The 18,669-nt window shown below is 42.4% G+C and overlaps 1 long non-coding RNA gene across 1 annotated transcript in view; it reads left to right on the top strand.

The window, feature by feature from the left end:
* The window catches only part of Pax6os1 (paired box 6 opposite strand 1), a 134,251-nt gene that overhangs the window by 80,016 nt on the left and 35,566 nt on the right, over nucleotides 1-18,669 (top strand). Inside the window, exon 3 of the long non-coding RNA NR_002867.2 lies at nucleotides 5,383-5,492. This is a non-coding gene — a long non-coding RNA (paired box 6 opposite strand 1). The remainder of the gene's footprint in view (nucleotides 1-5,382; nucleotides 5,493-18,669) is intronic.

Below are 18,669 nucleotides of genomic sequence, written 5' to 3'. Positions count from 1 at the left end.
TTAAACACAGACTCTGAGAGGAGTCGACAGAGTTGATCCCACTTCTCCATTGTCAGTCTTCATCCTCTTTTTCCCTTGGAGGCTCCACTGATGATGCACTAGACCTAAGCTGAATCCAAGCTCTTCCCTATCTGGTCTGGAGTCTTGGTTATCACACATCCATTCTTTTCTCCGATCTGCCCCATACCCATCCTGTCCAGTCTCTCCTTTGAAAGATCCCCTTGGTCTGTCCTAGGCGTCATCTATAATCAGTAGGTTAGGTCATGAATCAAGAGCTCAGTGTAGGAAATGTCCCCTTTACCCAGCTACACTGCCCATTTCATTCAGTCCACTCCTGTGGAATAACCATTTATCTTATTTAGCATTCCACATGCCTATGACATCAAAAGCTAACTTCTGATTGCTCCTGTGTCTCAGCCTCATTTTTTGGGGGCTTGCCACTGGAAACATTAGTCATCGTCTCCCCTCTCCCCCTTTTTACTCCACACTAACTCCCATAGATATGGTTTACATACGGCATTTTTTTTTTCCATTTGAATTGACCTCATCCTCCTTTAGTTAAATTTTATTAAAAAATTATCTATTTGCTTGTGTGTGTATGTGTGTGTGTGTGTATGTATGAATGCTATGTAGTACTAATGAAGAAGTCAGAGGACACCTCCTGGGAGTAGGTCCTAAGAATCAAATTCAGGCCATCAGATTTGACAGCAAGCACCTTTACCCATGGAGCCATCACTTTGGCCCTTTCTATTTCATTCTGAAGAAAAAATTATTTTTTTTCTGAGAACCATAGAAGCCTATATTTTTAGATCTAGTTGACTTTAAGGAAACTATTCATTTACATCTTCCAAATGAGTGCCCCCAGAATTCCTTTCTTGTTTAGTGTTTAGGAAGCACCTCCTTCGTGCAGCTGATGCAGTTACCCTTGGAAACAATCATTGCTTGCTATGTGTTTGGAGTTCAGGAATTAGGGTTCTGGTCTCATGGCTGTCACACACAACACTGAGCCATGTGCACATAGTTTGTTCAATAGATAGTTATTAATTAATGAATCAGTGAGGCAGACAATTATAGAAATTAAGAGGGATCCATAGGGACTGGAGTAATTAGGAAAGGCATCATGGAAAATTAAAATTTGTAGTGGGCCTTGGAGGATGTGTAATCTTGATTTGCTTTGGCCAGAAACAAAACTCAATTTGTAGAAGGTTTTTCTTGTGTGATCTCAAGGTATAAGATGTAGTTAGTGGTTTTGAAAATATGGCCACTTCTACAATTTATATTTTGTCATTCCATGTATATGGGTAATCATTTCAATTTTTAGTGTCTTCTTCCATTTCTTCCCCTCTGGTGTTTTATAATTTTCATTTTGGGGGCTTCTACCTTTAAATATATTTATTTATTTATTTGAGGATGTGTGTTTATATTTTGTGTATATGCATATGACTGTGTTCATATCTTTATGTCAGAGGTCACACTCAGGTACATTCCTCAGGATTTTGCCCACAGATTTTTTGAGACAGCATTTCTAACTGGTCTGGAACTTACCAATCAGTCTAGGTTGGCCAAACTTTTGCTTATCTCTTCTTTTTGTGAGTTTGACTCTTTTCAAATCTTTCGTACATAAGATTCTCTGTATTCCTCATCTGTGTGCAGGGTCATTTTAAAGTGTCTCCTCTACCCCGACGTAGTCATCACAAATCCCTTTAGTTGGTCTTTATGATAGAAGGAAGGGCTTTATGTCTTCTTTGGTCTTGAGGGATAGCTTTGCTGGAAATAACTATCAAGGTTTATAATATGCCATTCTATTCCCTCCTGACTTTTAGAGTTTATTCTGAGAATTTGGTTATTTTGATGAATACGTGAAGTGGAATTTTCTGGGTTTTTTTGAGACTCGGTTGTGTCATGTAATGTTTTTCTGGAAGCTGTGTTATGAGAGGATGTTTTGCTGAGGCAGATCCAGATAGGTGAGAGGACTGATGATGTTTGGAAAGAGTCTAAGTGGAACCCAACAGTGGATGGTGCTTTTGCCTTGGTTTACCTCTCAAGGCTTCTCTGATCTTCACTCGTTGTGATTTCTAGAGAGAAACGTGCCAGCGAACTTCTTGTGGTATTCTGGCTGCATCATGCCACTTCTGCAGACTCATGCTAATTTGCCAGAGCCTTGTGGTTTCTTCTGGATAGAGCTGCTGCTACTGATTTGTGTTTGATGTTTTAGACTGGACTGCTGATAGCCTGACAACGAAAATTGGAATTGCCTGAAAGAACTAATTCTAAACAGGTCCACACCCCCCCTCCCTTGTCCTATTAACCATCTTTCTCCCCTACCTTTGGTCGGTAGGCTAGAAGTGAAGATGAAGCATTTAAGACCCTTATTAAAATAGGTTTTTAAAAAACCCAAGCCTACAAATATGCCTTTATAAATAGCTACTTCTTACTTCCCACAACTTTTTAATTTTTTTCTGTTCTATAATCTTGGCGATTCAACTACCAAATGACTTTGAAAGAGTCTTTTCTAGATGTGTCCATTTGGGGCTCTAAATTCTTCCTATACCTAGACACTCATATCTTTCTTAAGATATAGAAAATATACTGTTTATTTTGTGGAATTCATTTTTTAATTTTTATTTATTTACTTGTTCATAGACCATGTCTGGGCACCTTGGTTTAGAGCCATCATTCTTACCTCCCATCTCTTACTCATGTCCCAGAGGTCTTTATTTTATTTCCCATTATTGCTATCTAAATGTGTCAATTAATTCTCCAGCATTATGTCTATGTCTTGGCAGTTTTTCTCCTACTTATTTTAGTTTACCTTTGACATTTTCAACTATATTTTAAATTTTGCTTTGCTGAACTCTACTTCTTTTTTTTTTTTTTTAGTTTGAGTGGATTTTATTTTTTATTTTATTTTTTTAATTTAATTTTATTTATTTTTATTTTTTATTTTTTTTTTGAACTCTACTTCTAAATTCTCTGATGATTTTCCAGGGTCTCCAGGTATTTTTTGGATCTTTCCCCATGTGTGTCATCTTTATATTTAATCTGCTGGTACTAGAGAGTTAGAAACTTCCAAGGAGCCATCTTACCTTGTGTTTTTATTTTTCTTTCCATCTCTTCATATGCCACATTTCAGTCATGAAATTAGCATTTCCACTAATGTAATGTATATGTTTTCCACTATTAAATGTGAGTCTTCTTACAGCATAGCCTCCTTTTAACAATGTGCCCTGGGATATTAGTGTTGGCTTTAGTCCAAGTGCACTGCAGACTGCAGTTTTCTGTCTCAGCGGGGGCTCTGTAAGCCTGAGAGGTTAGCTTTCTCTGCGTGAGTAGTGGAGAGGAGGTCTGTCTGGTAGTCCAGGTTATTACAGTGTAGGCAGTGCAGTACATGAATTTCACTCAGTGTGGTTGCTCCTCCAGAAGTGCACTGGCACTGTGTGATTTGAAAGAGTGTAGGAGCAACTGATGATATTGTCCCTTGTGTATACAGTGACTGTAACAACTGTCATTTCTCTTTGTTGTTCTATGAGTGTATGTCTAGCAGTAGGTCTTCAGACCACCCGGTTCATTACCCCATAACTGTGGCAATCAGGGAAGGACATCCCCTAGAAAATTTTGTCTGTCTCTCTTTGTGCGTGCATGCGTATGTGTGCATGCAGTCATGCCTCTGTGGTATATATGTGGCACACATGCATATGGTATACCCGTGCACACCAGGGCACACAGAGAGAAGAATGTCAGATGCCCTGCTCCGTCTTGTCTCCATTTAATTCTTTGAAGACAGTCTCTCACTGAACGTGAAGCTAAACTGGTAGCCCGGAAGTCAGAAAGATCCTCCTGTCTCTGACCCCCCACAGTGCTGGCCTTAAAGGTGATTGCATAGCATGGCTGGCTTTCTGTGTGGCTGTTGAGCTCCAGTCTTCATGTTTGCAGAGTAAGTGCTCTGACCCACTTGGCTGTCTTCCCAGCCCCTGTCTTACCCTTAATCCTAAAGTATGTACCTCACTTTAAGCAGGACTAAACTGTGGATGGAATAAGATGCATTTTCTCTCATATGAGGCCTCAACTCTGCTGAGGATCATTTAGGGTCAAAGCTCTCATACTATGTGTTCAAAGTCCTGGCTGAACCTCCACCTCTTCCTAGGGAGGAGAAACAGGTAAAGGCAAGAGCATCGTGGGTGGGCGAGATGACAAGATCAACCCGATGACCTCAGTCTGATCCCACGGGGTGGGAAGAGAGAACGGCCTTCTATAGCAAAAATAAACAAATACAATCAAGACATTTAAAAAGCAACAATATTACCATACCAGCCTTTGTGGAAAAGAGTGTGGCAGAGATAATAGAGAGTACTTCAAAAACAGACACAACAATGCAATAAGATCTATCTATCTATCTATCTATCTATCTATCTATCTATCTATCTATCAATATGTAAAATGAAAGGACCCAGGCTAAAGAATTCACACATAAATATGATTAAAATATTGAGGGAAAAAAGTGAGTGAAAACATAAATAAAGCAAAAATAACTTTCAAAGTAAAAAAATCTTCCTTCCTGTGAGACCCAGAATCTCCTTCCGAGGCTTCTCATTTTGGAGTCTATGGCGTGTGAGGGAGAGTGTCCGAGCTGCTGTCAGCTGTATTCCTTTGTCCTGCAGTCCTGCAGGTCAGACCGGACAGGCCAGTGTGGAGGCTGAGCTGCTTATTTGACAGCTGGTAGGATAGGGACAAGGCTACTGCAGCTCTGTTCACAATATGGGCTATGCGTGTAGATCAGGAGATAGGGATCCAGAGAAGCTGCCATGAGCCTTTCTCCCTGGCTGAGCTTGTGGACTGCTCTGAGAAGGCCCCTCATACCTGAGATAGTCTATCAGCACATCCTTAGGTGTGGTGAGGGTAACTTCTAGATATTTGCGCCTTTGGGGGAGGGGACTAAACCAAAGTGGTCTGTACTGAGGGTGGGGGAGGGATCGATATGGTAGCTCCAGCCATACCCGTCTCCACTTCTTACAGGAATCCATATGGATGTTCTCTGGGATCCCAACTCTGTGGGTTTCAGCACATCATGTCAGGTTACTTGTTCAAAATGGAGATGAAGGTGAAGGTGATGAAGGATTTTAGTCAGTGTAGCTATGTTGAGAAGGTGCATGAGATTAAACATCTCTACCTATTTTGTAGGAACTGACATAAGCTTTAGGTTCAGAGGGGAAGAAGTGGGGCCTATGGGACCAGCAGTCTTGATCCAAGTGTGGTCTGGTTTATCATCATCTCTGTTTTGCTTCTACGAGGAGTTTTGATGACATCCTTGCCACTTGACAAGTTGGTTCCCTTGATGAGCGCTCTTGCATTGGGTGTGAGCTCACTGTATGGTCTGTTTTCAAGGTTCTGCTGTTCCTGGAACCCAAGGCGACAGCAAGTTCTAGATCATGGCAGAGATGCCCAGATGTTCTGGGGAGTCTGGAACCATCAAAAACCTGCAGCAAGATGCCTTAGTGAGTCTTATCTTTATTCCTTCAGCTTTGAAGGGGAATCAGATGGATTAGGAACTGTGCTTTTGTTTGTTTGGTTTGGTTTTTGACGCAGGATCTCAGGTAATCCAAGATGGCCTTGAACTTGATAGCCAAGTATGACCTAGAACTCCTGATCTCTCTGAATCTACTTCCCAGGTGCTGGGATTATAGGCATGCATCATCTTGCTTAGTTTATGTGGTGCCAAGGATCAATACAAAGGCTCCAAATATCTTGGGCAAACATTCTACCTACCGAGACAAACAGGTTTTAGACAGACACTGAGGTACCATGGCACATCCTGCTTGTTTAGTGGTCCCTACTGAGGTGAGGATTCTTTTAGGAAAAACAGCGGTGGCACTTTTCTGTCCTCAGAGGCTGGACCTTCAACTTTAAACAGGAGTGCCTCCCACCTCTCTTTGCATCTGAGACTGCATTTCCCATTATGCAGATGGCCCCCAAATTTGTGTTCAAGATGTAATTAGTTTCTAGAGCTCACACTGTCTCTCAGGAGTGGCCACCCAGTGATTCAATGAAGAAAAGAGGCCACTGGAAAGAGATGTAAGAAATCAGGAGCCTGTGGCCTCAAGCAGTCAGACCAGACTGGAGAACTTCACCCTGAAGATAAGTTCCTGTTAGGACACTCATCATGTGGTGAAGCCAGAGGCTCAAGGGAATAGGCTTGCAAGGTGAGGGATGCTTGCACTTGAACTTACCAAGAGATCGCTTTTCTTTCACCCACAGCTCCTCCGAGGGGGACCCTCCCTGTGATGGAAGGAATGTGCTTGATCTCTCTTCCATACCATGCCACCAAACTTTAGAGCTACCCATTGCTCTTATAATTCTAAAATCCATCCTTTCTGGGTTTTATCCCACCACCCACTCTACTGTTGCATCCCAGTACCTTCTAGAATGTCCTATTTCAGTCCCTCACTTGCTTTGGTTAAATCATGTGAAGAGCCAGAAAGAGCTAGGTTCTTCCATTCCAAGACTAATTTTTTGAGAGTATGGGAGACTCAATCTCTTTTTAAAAATATCTCTCTCTCTCTCTCTCTCTCTCTCTCTCTCTCTCTCTCTCGTGTGTGTGTGTTTGCCTATAGGCCAGAAGACAACTTGTAGGAACCAGTTCTCTCCTTCCATGATATGGGTTTTAGAGATTAAACTCAGAATGTCAGGTTTGGTGACAGGCACCTTGACATCACCTCAGGACCACCCTGCCAGCCCCTCAGGACACTGTTTTAAGCAGCATATAGTTTCACAGTTGCTCGAGCATTGCTAGAGGTAGGGTGCGTTTCACCACAAGAAGTTTTAGTACATATCCAACTCTTTATCCTTGCTGGATGTCAGAAGCCTTAGTTATCCAGAGTTCTACTTATGGATCTTTTTCTAATTATACGTGTGACACATATTGGTTGTATGACTCAACTGGATTCACTGTGATATTTCCATACATATGAAAATCACATGTTGATTGGCATCTTTTCTACTTTCAGTTCATTACCCCCCTCCCCCACCATTTCTTTTGTTTCCTTATAGAAGATGTGTGGTTCCTTCTGAGTTTGCTTGTTTTTCTCAGCAAACCCTCTGGTTTTTCCCACTTTGCAGCAAACAGTAGGGTTTCATTCTTCTTTATGGCTGGATGACTCTATTTTGTATCTGTGCCATATTTTCTTTATTCATCTCTTGATAGACATTGAGGCTGGTTCCTTATCTTGGATATTGTGAATGACACCATGATAAACATGGGCATGCAGGGATCTCTGTTGTATGCTGACTTTAATTCTTTCACAATAGCTGGATCAAACAGTAGTATGTTTTATGTTTGACTTTTCTTTTTCCTAGTGGCTGAATAGTTGATGTCCCTACCATAACATATAAAGATTCTCTTTGTCTCCTTGTACTCCTTATCAGCATATGCATTTGTTTATTTATTGCTTGGGGGGTTTATTTCAGTGTATATATTTAATAGCATGCATCTAACTGGGGTGATATGGGCCTAAATTAGCTCTGATTTACATTCAATAAATATATTTAATGTAGCCTGAGCCTGTGTTCCCTTCCTATCCATTAACAAGGTCCCTGTTCTCAGGGAAGATTAAAATCAAAGCCAGCATGGACTACATACACACATACACTTCGGCTTCCTAGGAAAAGTCTAAGCCTTCTTCTCATATTGTTTATTGGGTTGATAATAAAGGCAAACAAACAAACCAACAAGAATAGTTCCTAAAACTACAGTCTGACAGTATTTATTCCTTAGCTCTATGGAGTTTTGGACATAGACCTGGGTTTTCTTTTGGTCCTGACACTCTCGTTGTATGACCTTAAGTAAACTCTTTGACTCCTCTGAGCATTCATTTCTTCAAGTCCTAGACAGGAGTATAGACTCTGTTTCCATTGTTCTATCTCTTAGGCAAGGCCATGCTGTCTCTTTGGAAGGGAAGTATGTTTCTGAAATCCCTGGCATCCGATCTGACAGCACCAGGAGCTCCTTAGGGCTCCAAACACCAGTGTCATCGAAGTGTGATTCCCTCCCCATTGCTTCTTTTCCCATTGTCCCTGCTTTTTCTTGTCTCTTTTCTCCATGAGGTATCTCAGTCTCTTTGGGGTGATATACCAATCTACCATAAACTGAGAGGCTTATAAATAGAAAACTGTTTTCCCCATAGTCCTGATGGGGCCCATTTCCACGTTCACAGATATCCAACTTCTCTCTGAGTTTGCCCAAGACAGAAGGAATGGAGAAGTTCTGAGTCTCTTACAAGGATACTAATCCCATTCATTAAGGGTCCATCCTGCTGTGTAATTACCTCTCTAAGATCCTGTCTTCAAATACCAGGACATTGGAAATTATGAGTTAAAATCAGCACAGAAGAGTTAGTCAACAGATAAAGTAGGTGAGAACCATGGTCACATGTCCCACAGCCTTAAGTGGTCTTAACATCATCCCTCCTTCCCCATTCACTAATAAATACAGATACCACATACCCATTTCCAAAGCAGATGATCCCCTTTTGATACATGCTTGGGAATCAAGCCTACATCCTCATGCAAACAAAACATATTTTGCCACTAGGCCGCATGCCCAATCCCAGGATTACCTTCTGCAACCACTGAGCATGTGCTGTATATGGGGCTAGGTATTTTTGCCATATTTAACTCTTACAGCAATCCTATGAGGCAAATAGGATAACGATTCTTGTTTTGTGGTATGACTCTAAGTTAAGACCTACAAAAGACACGCAGTTAAAACAATGCACCTTTCCACTCCAAGCCTGTGGGGCTCTGAAGGGCACAGCCTTCAGAGCGAGCTGCTCCATTAGGTCTGTCTTCAAGATGGCGGCCATTAATTTTATCCAGTCATCCTGAGGTGATGAGAGAGAGGACACCAGGTCTCTAACCTAACATTGTCAGTGAGATGACTTCAGGTTAGGTAGAAGGGAATACTATAGAAGAGGCACCCTTCAAGGCCCTCAGAGCAGAGCTTCTCCTGTCTGAAGAGAAATAATTGGCTTCTTTGTTCTGCGGAGAGCCGGAGCTGAGCTGGGAAGATGACTCCCACTCTTGCTCACCTCTGCCTCCAGGTTTCTTCAGTTTGAAAGCCACTGAAGTGAACGCAAAAGGCAACAAGGGCCCGAGGCCTTGGCACCTGGGCACATCCTGCAAACGTCAGCACAGTCTTATCTAGAACGCAGCTGAGGAAGCAGTTTCCCGGAGCATGACTCTGGGCTGAGAGATGGCTTGCTTGTTTTCTCTCCTTTGTTTTTCTCCCATTCCCACAGGGCTCAAGGATTCAGTGCTGGTGACATCTTTGAGCCAAAGGGAAGGGGGTGGATGCTGCCTGGTAGGAGGAAAGAGGGCAAGGTCTGGTCTGCATCCCTGCCCTGGAACATTCCCTTCTCCACTTGGAAGTCTCCTAACCTGAAGCACAAATGAGACCCCCTGGGATCCCAAAATAGCTCCCCTCACAGCTGCACAGCATCCTTTTATAGCTCGGCCTGTCTGTAGCATTGATCTCCTTCGCATAGGCCCTCCTGAGGTCAGAGCTGCCGAACACCAGGCTCAATGTCATGTGAGTGTAGAAACCTTCATAAAGGACCTATTATGGTGTTGTCATTGTCTTTAGGACTTGCCACAAACCTCAGAGATTTTAAAGGGCCAAATTTGTTTTGAATCAGAGCCAGACCATTTTATGTCCAAGAATAACCTAGAAGTTGGTTAGGCCCCTGGTCCTACGCTCAGGACAGGTGAGAATGATATGCTCAGGGGCAAGAAAACACAATGTACTGATTTCTCTCTAGGCCAGAGAAACTTGTATTCCTCCAAGGAAGATCCACCATCTGGTTTTAGGTAAATAATATTCTCTTACTGCTGATAGAAATTGGGTCATTCATTTGTTCAACCTAATCCCTGCTATTCATACCCCAGCCAGAGTTTTCTGTTGTAGAACAAAGTTATGGATCCAGCCTGATGTCTATCCTCCCTCCTTAAACTACACCTGAAAGAAATACACTCTGACCCACTTTCTAATACACAGCCAGCCTACAGACAGGGCCAGAAATAGCCACTAAAGATGCAAAGACCCGAGTAGAGTCACCAAGACAGATATAATCCTAGAGGCCTGTTGTATTTTAGTGAGCCTACTCATGCTTTCTGAAAGGGTTACCAACATTTCCTTTTGTGACACAAGTAAATATGTGTGTGTGTGTGTGTGTGTGTGTGTGTGTGTGTGTGTGTGTGTGTGTGTGTGTCGGGTGTGTGTGTGTATATAGCTTTATGTGTATGGTGTTTTGTCTATATATGCCTATGTACCACATGCATGCGTGGTACCTGTAGAAGCCAGAAGAAGGCATCAGATTCCCTAGAACTGGAGTTTCAGATAGTTGTGAGCTGTCATGACACAAGTATATTTTGTAAAAAAAGCAAACTCGAGATGCCTATGAAATGTCCCCTGAGCAGTTTTCTTAAGATTTTTATCTTATTTATATGTTTGTATTTGTGCTGGTCTCTGTGTATGTGTCTCTGTGTGTGCATGCCCGAGGAGGCCAGGAGAGGATATTGGGTCCCTTGGAGCATTTGCAAGTGATCTGCAATGATTGCTGGGATATGAACTCTAGCCCTGGTGACTGACAGCAAGAGCTCTTAACTACTAAGCCAGCGCTCCACCCCCAAAGCAGTTTTCTGAAGTCAAGGCACTCTTTCAAAAGTTACTGGGTGAGAACAAATCTTTGAGGATGTACCCTCACAGAGTGGAGGCCTGGAGTGGTCTAGAGTATGCCAGGCATATTTGTTGGAAGCCTTCAAGCCACAGGTCAGGAATCCCTGTGTCCTGGCATTTGCAGTGCTACTCTGTGCCAGGTGTATGACTCTTGAATATGCCACTGCAACTGTCTGCGTAGCTGAAATGGTAAGCGTGCACTGACATGAGAAACTCATGCCCTATGGTACAGAGAATACATAATTCCTTCTGGATGACTACTGTCATCATTTTGACTCAAGACCCAATCACTTTTTATCTTATTTTATGGCCAACACTTCAAACACATGATATAGTCTTTATAGCAGGATAAAATGGTCCTCTCCCCATTTCTCATTATACAGAGTCTCTTTTATCCCACGGAACTCTTATCATTATAATTGTCATTAAAGGCATGTGGCGCTGTGTGGGAGCAGGATTGATGCAGGCTGCCACAAAAAGGAAAAACAAAAACTCCAAAGAACTAGATATGGTTATTGTGTACACAGGCATCACTGACAGGAGAAGTGCTGTGCTCTGGGCAAGCCTGGTCTAAGTAGTGAGCTCCAGGTCAGCCAGTGAAACCTTGTCAAAAGAGAAAGAAGGAGGAAGAGGAGAAAGAGGAGGAGGAAGAGGGGGAGAACAAGGAGAAGGAAGAGGAGGAAGAGGAAGAGGGGGAGAACAAGGAGAAGGAAGAGGAGGAGGAGGAAGAGGGGGAGAACAAGGAGAAGGAAGAGGAGAAGGAGGAAGAGGGGAGGAGAATGGGGAGGGGGGAGGAGGAGGAGGAAAAAAGGCAGAAAAAAAGAGGCAAAGTTGGATGCTTACGAAATAATACTTTCTTTTTTTCCTGTAAAGAAGTCGAGTTACTTCTCAGGCTTTGAAGTTTCACTCTGCTAAGTAGGATCCTAGGCAGAGCCAGTTCAGGGCCTTAACCTTCAAGGTAGGAATGGGTTTTATTTCCTATTGAGTGGAAAAGGTGAAGTGGGTGTGGAGACCAGGACTCAGGTCCTCTGTGGTCACCAGCAGCCCTCCTGCGTTTGTTGTGAGGGCTTCAGAAGTGCTCCTGAGGCTAAGAGGGCACCTAGGGCCAGGAAGAACAGGTAGACAATTCTAGTTTGACTTGGACGTGTATAAGCTGACATCTATTTGAAATAGACTCAGTTTGATCCTTCTTGTTTGTTTGTGTTTGGTTTTTCAAGACAGCATTTCTCTGTGTAGCCCTGGCTGTCCTGGAACTCTGTAGACCAGGCTGGCTTCAAACTCAAAAATTTGCCTGCCTCTGCCTCCCAAGTGCTGGGATTAAAGGCATGTGCCACCACCGCCCAGTGATCCTTTTTTTTAAAAACCCATGAACATTCTCATAAAAAGAAATGCATAAATATGATTATTTATTGTTACAACTTTAGAATTTAGATAAATTTTTATTTTAAATCAATCTTATTTTAAATATTGACAAAAATGTTTACAGATGGGTTGGACTTTATTTCTTTTCTTCTGGGTAGTAGGTATCTTTCAAACTATATGATTTAATAGTGATTAATATCATCTTCTAAAAAGCTAGCATATGGACCTTTAGCAATAATGGCTGCTTATTGGCTGAGATCAGTTGTAGGTTAATCTGAATTTATTGGGTAAGTTGGGACTTGGTCTCAGAAACACCACATCTCCATATATGCTGTTATGATAAAAGTGTTGCTGATAACCTGAAAAGATCTGATTTCCATTTGTTTAGTTCATATATCAAAATGAAAATTCAATTTAATTTGCACTAAACTCTCACTGAACTTGTTTTGTACTTAAAACAGCTACCTTGAACAATAACAGAATTTGGATGGTGGGATGGGGTGGGGTGGGGGTAGACAAACAGACAGTAGTTGTGGGAAAGCCAGGAGCTGTTTGAGCTTCCTCCACTATTTCTATGTCACTCTTGGGCTCTCCCATGCCCTGTGACATTCTGTGTCTTTGGGAATTGTGTTGGGACAGTTCCAGCCCCTTATCTAGACACAACGCACTCAGGCCACTACCATACCTCTACCAGATTTGGCACAAGGACAAACCAAAGCAGGAAATTCTGGGATCTACTCAAGAGCAGCTACAGCCTCTCCCTGACCACATGGATGGCCCTGGGCTTTTCCTCAGGAAACCATTGGTACCTGTAAGCAATATTGCTCCTCTTCTTTCTCCCCTAGGTCATGCCCCTTTCATCTAGGGATAAGCTGTTGAAATCTGCTGAATCTGTCCTTATAGAACTCCACACGCACTGTGCCTGGTCAGTGGGATCTTCTCTCTGACGCTGACTCTGACCTCTGGGTTGTGCAGTTATCTGTGCAGTCCCTTTATTCTTGGGCTCTGCAGTTTCAAGGAATATATTTTGTGTGTGTGTGTGTGTGTGTGTGTGTGTGTGTGTGTGTGTGTGTGTGTGTGTGTGAGACAGAGAGAGAGAGAGAGAGAGAGAGAGAGAGAGAGAGAGAGAGAGAGAGAGAGAGGGCTCAGACCCAGAAACATCCCTGGTTCCTGGTTCTTTCCTTTTGAAAAAGGTGGTCTGGCTCACAGCCAAGGCACCAGGGATAGATGTTATTACATTGGCTTTCTGTCTGGCCCTTTAGAATTTTCAAAGGTAGACTTAAAGACAAAATACAACATGAGTTCATAGTGATGTGCCATTTAAAGTCAAGACTTTAGGGCTTTAATTCAACTGCATCTCTCAGATTTTTCTTGTTTATGACAAAAAGTGCTAGCACTAACAGTTCTAAGACAAGTCTTCATCAGTTTTAATTCAAAATACTCGTTGGAATAGCAATGTTGGCAAACAGACTCCACCACCAGTGACATAATGACAGAAAACAGCTGGGCATACTACAAATGCCCATAATCATGGAACCTGGGAAACTGAGGCAGAATGATCTTAAATTTGAGTCAGTGGGATGTTTTCTTGCTTAATTGTTGATGTGGAAAAGCCCAAATATGAGTGATGCCGCTCCTGGCCATGGGGAGCAAGCAAGTAAGCAGCACCCCTCCATGACCTCTGCATCAGCTCCTGCCTCCAGGTTCCTGCTTTAAGTTCCTACTTGCCCTCCCTTCATGATGAAATATATGCTGTAAGATAAAGGAAGCCCTCTTCTCCCTGTGTTGGTTTTGGTTAGGGTTTTATCACAGCAAGAGAGAGCAGACCAAAGCTTCAGGGTAAGAGCAGAGCACAAAGTACTAGGGAAATACCAATTAGCTGATTTTATAACACATTCCACCCTCCCATACACTGCTCAGCACACTTCTGTTTCAGTTCATTTGTTTGCTTTTGGTCTAGCTAAGATGTGAGTTAGTCCACTTACTGGCAGAAAAAAGACTTCTTTCAGATGTATTCAGATAGCAACACCACTGTTTGTTTTTCTGTACATGCTGACATTACTTTGAGGAGATCCCAGCTGCAGCCGTTCCAATTGTCAACATTACCAGTCAGTTCCTAAGAGAGAGGTGGATCTTTTCCTAAGACTTACCTGACCACTGCACTGGATGGTAGAACAAATCTAAAGATTGATATCTGACCATGTTTAAATATTGTTTTCATTGACTGATGTCTCTTTCACTTTCATTTTATGCTATCTGGATTGCACTAATTTTGAGTCAAACACCTTTAAAAGGGCCTGGCAATGAAGCTCATTGGTAGAATGCTTGCCTACCATACATAAAGACCTGGGTTCTGTTCTCAGCACCATACAATAAAACAAAACAAAAGCCCAAAGGAAATCCTTGTCTGCTAAGCTACCTGCAGGTGAATGCCAACAATAGGGAGACCAAGCCTGAGCCCCTTCACTTGTCCTTTGTAGAACTTTGAGCATCTAGTTTGCCTCTAGGTTTACAATGGCCATTTGATAAATATTTAGGTTAATTGCCTGCACGATAATATTTAGCTGGGCATTTCTGCTCCTCTGACCATTTAAACTAACAGTCACGGGGTTGTGGAGAGATGGTAGTTAAGGGCACTTACTGCTCTTGCAAGGAATTTGGGTTCCACTCCAGCGCCCTCATGGTGGATCATGGCCATCTGTACCTTAGGTTTCAATGATTCTAATCCTCTTGAGTGTTCATATGGAGTCACAGTTCACATGTGAATACATGTAGGCAAAACACTTATACACATAAAATAAAAATAAGTAAAAATCTTTAAACTGACAGTCAGATGTCAAAGAGTAATACCACATAAGTCTTTCTCTGGCCCCTGGATGTCATGGACTTTATCCTTTTGGGATGCTGTCAACACTGTTACTGGAAATTTGAGAAGGCTCTTGGGAAACAAAGGGCATCATCTTTCATCACCTGCTTCTCTTCTTTCGTATAATCAGATTCACAGTTTCTGCCTTTGCCAAGGGTAGGACTTCACAGCTTACTAATTATTAGATTATTATATCCTAATCATATTAGAGTAAATTTGGCAGTGACATCAGCACAGAGAGATTTACTTATCTATAAAGAGACATGTCTTCCGAAAGAAAGCTCACTGGAAGGAGGCCATGGGCTCAGAGAGGTAACTGTCCACTTCCATGGGGATGAGAATGCGCTGTACAGAAAAAGTAACTTGATAGGCAGGTTGCTTGTCATTTTATTTTTCTTCTTGTGTTTCTGAGACAGGGTCACACCAGGTAACTCAGGCTGGCCTTGAATTTGCAACCTCTTTTTCATCTGCCTCCAGGGTGTCAGGGTTTTAAATGTATGCCCTTACACCTGTATCATATTCTATTTAGTCACTAATCGAAGACTATTTATATTTTCAGAAGTCAAGTTATGAAGACCAAAGAAACTTCCAGGGCTTAGCTGGGTTCTAATTGGTTGCACTGTTTCATGAGTTCATTGCTTCAAAGCTTTGGCAAAGACATTTGAAAATGAGTCTTCTTGGTCATGCCTAACTCTCCAGTGTACAATAGCTTATTTGTTGTAGATAAATATCTGACAAGGTCCTGATCAATTCATATTTGCAAATGAAAACCTCCAAAAGGCAATTGACTCTCCTCAAAAAGCCAGATACATGCATTTTATTACATGTTGTATTCAAACTGCACTTAGGCCTGTGAAGCAGGAACAACCAGCCACATGTTATTGAGCAGGAAGGACATTTCTGATCGCTCATGCCCTTGGATATGGTAGCCCTTAGGCAGTGCTCCATTCTCTCCACCCATAGCATCAGTGCTGGCCATCTCAGTGGACCAAACCAGTCTGGGAGACACAATTCCTATCTACCAGTTTTGCTGAAAAGCTCTATTACCTTGGAAAAACAGCTTGATTAGTTCTTACTTCTGGCTATTCAAGCAGGGACAAGAATCCATGCCTACCGTGTCTTTTCAAGTTGTCATGGGGTCATGCACAAATATGAGAATCTTGGTAAGCTGTAAAGACATAGATGGTCATTCACTGTTATGAACCCTTGTTGGTGGTTTTCTTGTTAACGTGCTCTCAAACAGCCTAGAAACAAAAGACATTCTTTTAAAGGAGAAAGCCAACATTTCCAGTTTGACTTTCATCCCTTTAGAGCAACGGCACTTCATTTACTTTATGTAGGCTGTGATGCAGTAGCTAGCATTCCCCACATCCCAATGGCTTGTGGTAGAAGGGTCTCTTCACTGTGGTATTACTGCTCATCAGTCGAATTGCTGAAGATCCACTCCTCCATGTCTCATCATGCCAAGCTAACAGCTGTAACTATGTGGACCATTTAACTTTCTTTACTGAGAAAAGAGCCATAACAGAACTATGCATTTGCTCCCAAAATGCCTGCTTGGATGTGGCACATGTCACTGTCACTTATTCACCGAACAAAGTCACATGGTCATGTAGGATGTCAGCTGAATAGGAATTGTAGTCTTTAATTCGAAAAGGGTCACCAAATACTCAGAATAAGAAGATAATTGCCCATAGAAATGAAGGTTACTCAACACTATGTCTCCATCACCAGAACCAGATGTGAAGAGATACTTGAACCTTTGCTGGGTAGCCTGGTGGTCATCACTCTGGGTTTGTTGCAAGGATTGGAAGATCCCCTTTTCTGCATTGTGTCCTTTCTCATGTAGGAGAAGAAAAGGATTTGGAGTTAAGCTCAGTAATAAATGGATAAAAGTCCTAGTGGGGAGAGCTCCCTTAGAGCACTGAGATAATTTTTAGGGATTATGAGTATTTACATGAGCAAATCCACAGACATAGGGAAGGGAAAGCAAATTGGAGAGTTTGTTTGGAAGTATGGTTATTATTTATAGAGATGGAGGTTATAGTATTACTCTAATCTGGGCAAGGATTTGTTGCAGAAGGGAAGTGGAGTGGCTGCCAGGGTTTGGGGTGCTGGTGTAGCTGACGTGGAATTATCAGAACGTTCACTGATATTGTTTTAGGAGTCACACCAAAGCAACCATTTAGTTTAAGCAATAGTTTAGGGTGTGGTTTTGATCCAATCAAATAACATTCTGTTTTGAATGGTTCTGTTTCATTTGGAGGGAGCAAGTGTTCCTGTAATGACCTGAACAGAGATAAAGAAAGCTCAGAAGTGAATGGGGTGGGGTGAGGTGAAGATGTTAGAGCCTTTTGCTGATTGTCAAGCAGTGTGTACCCATCTCTAGTACCTCACTAAATCAGCCAAGCTCTACTTACCCCCTGGGAACTTTCTGCAGTCAAAATATGAACAAACTGGTGTTCTGGTTACTATTTTTTAATTAAATAAAATATTTTATTAATTCTTGGATAATTTTTTGTATATCCAAAATGCATTTCAATCCTTCTCCTTCCTCCACAACTGCTCCCAGATCTGTCCATACCCCCAACCTCATCATAACTTCGATGTCCTCTTGTTTCTATAACTCGTTAAGTCTAATTTGCACTGCCCATAAACTCATGGGTATGGCGCCCTTCACTAGAGCATGGTGAGCATAGCAGGGGTCATACCCTTAATGAAAACCGACCTTTCTTTCTGCAGAAGCCATCAACTATCAATCTTCCTCAGCTAGGGATGGGAGCTTGTAAGCCCCTCCTCCACTCTACATGGGAATGCCGATTGGCTTGATCTCACACTGGTCTTCTGCAGGCACAGGTAACTCTTATGGGTGACCAAGACAGATAAAGTGATTGGCCAAGTGATTTGTAGAGGATGACATTTAGGAAAAAGGTCCTGGCTACTAAGACAGCCAGCTGTTTTCCTTATTGAGTTGTTGGTCAAGGGTCTGGAATTTTTCACTAAGTTCTTTATGCTGAAACTTGAGCCAATGTTTTAGGTCTTGCTATGAGGATACTTGGAATCATGGGTCATGATGGAACATGGTTAGAGCAAAGGGATACCCAGAGGTCAGTGGGTGTAGTGGGCTCAAGTCTGCATGGGAAAACTCAACATTATGATGAGATCAATTTTTCCAAGCCTCCAGGCCACAGAGCCTCACACTTGACTTTGACTGGTCCTTTGGCTAGTCCACAACGAGACAATGTAGTTGGCTCTTGCTCTATAAAAGGGAATTAAGTTCCTGTCCACACCTCCATGTACCAGATACACCAAGGAGAAAAGCCTGATGCACAATCAATGAGAGAGCTAGGAACTGGGTTTTGAGAGACAGCAGGTCAGAAGGCAAGGCAAATCATCAGTATTTCATTTCTTCTCCCATCTTTGAGCCACTTGTAAAGAAAGCAAACGACGTCATGTTGGGAGGAACTGTCTGCCGTGGTGTGAATAAGAATGTCCCCCATTGGTTCATATATTTGAATGCTTAATCACCAGGGAGTGGAACTATTTGAAAGGATTGGAAGATATGGCGTTGGCGGAGTAGGTGTGGCCTTGTCAGAGGAAGTATGTCACTGTGGGTAGGCTTTGAGGTTTGAAAGGCCCACATCAGGCCAAGGCTTGTGCTCTCTCTCTCTCTCTCTCTCTCTCTTTCTCTCTCTCTCTCTTTCTCTCTCTCTCT

The sequence above is a fragment of the Mus musculus genome, chromosome 2 (genome assembly GCF_000001635.26).
Source record: "Mus musculus strain C57BL/6J chromosome 2, GRCm38.p6 C57BL/6J".
Lineage (NCBI taxonomy): Eukaryota > Metazoa > Chordata > Mammalia > Rodentia > Muridae > Mus > Mus musculus.
The sequence above is the reverse complement of the archived record's forward strand: the minus strand, read 5'-3'. Positions and strand labels throughout refer to the sequence as shown.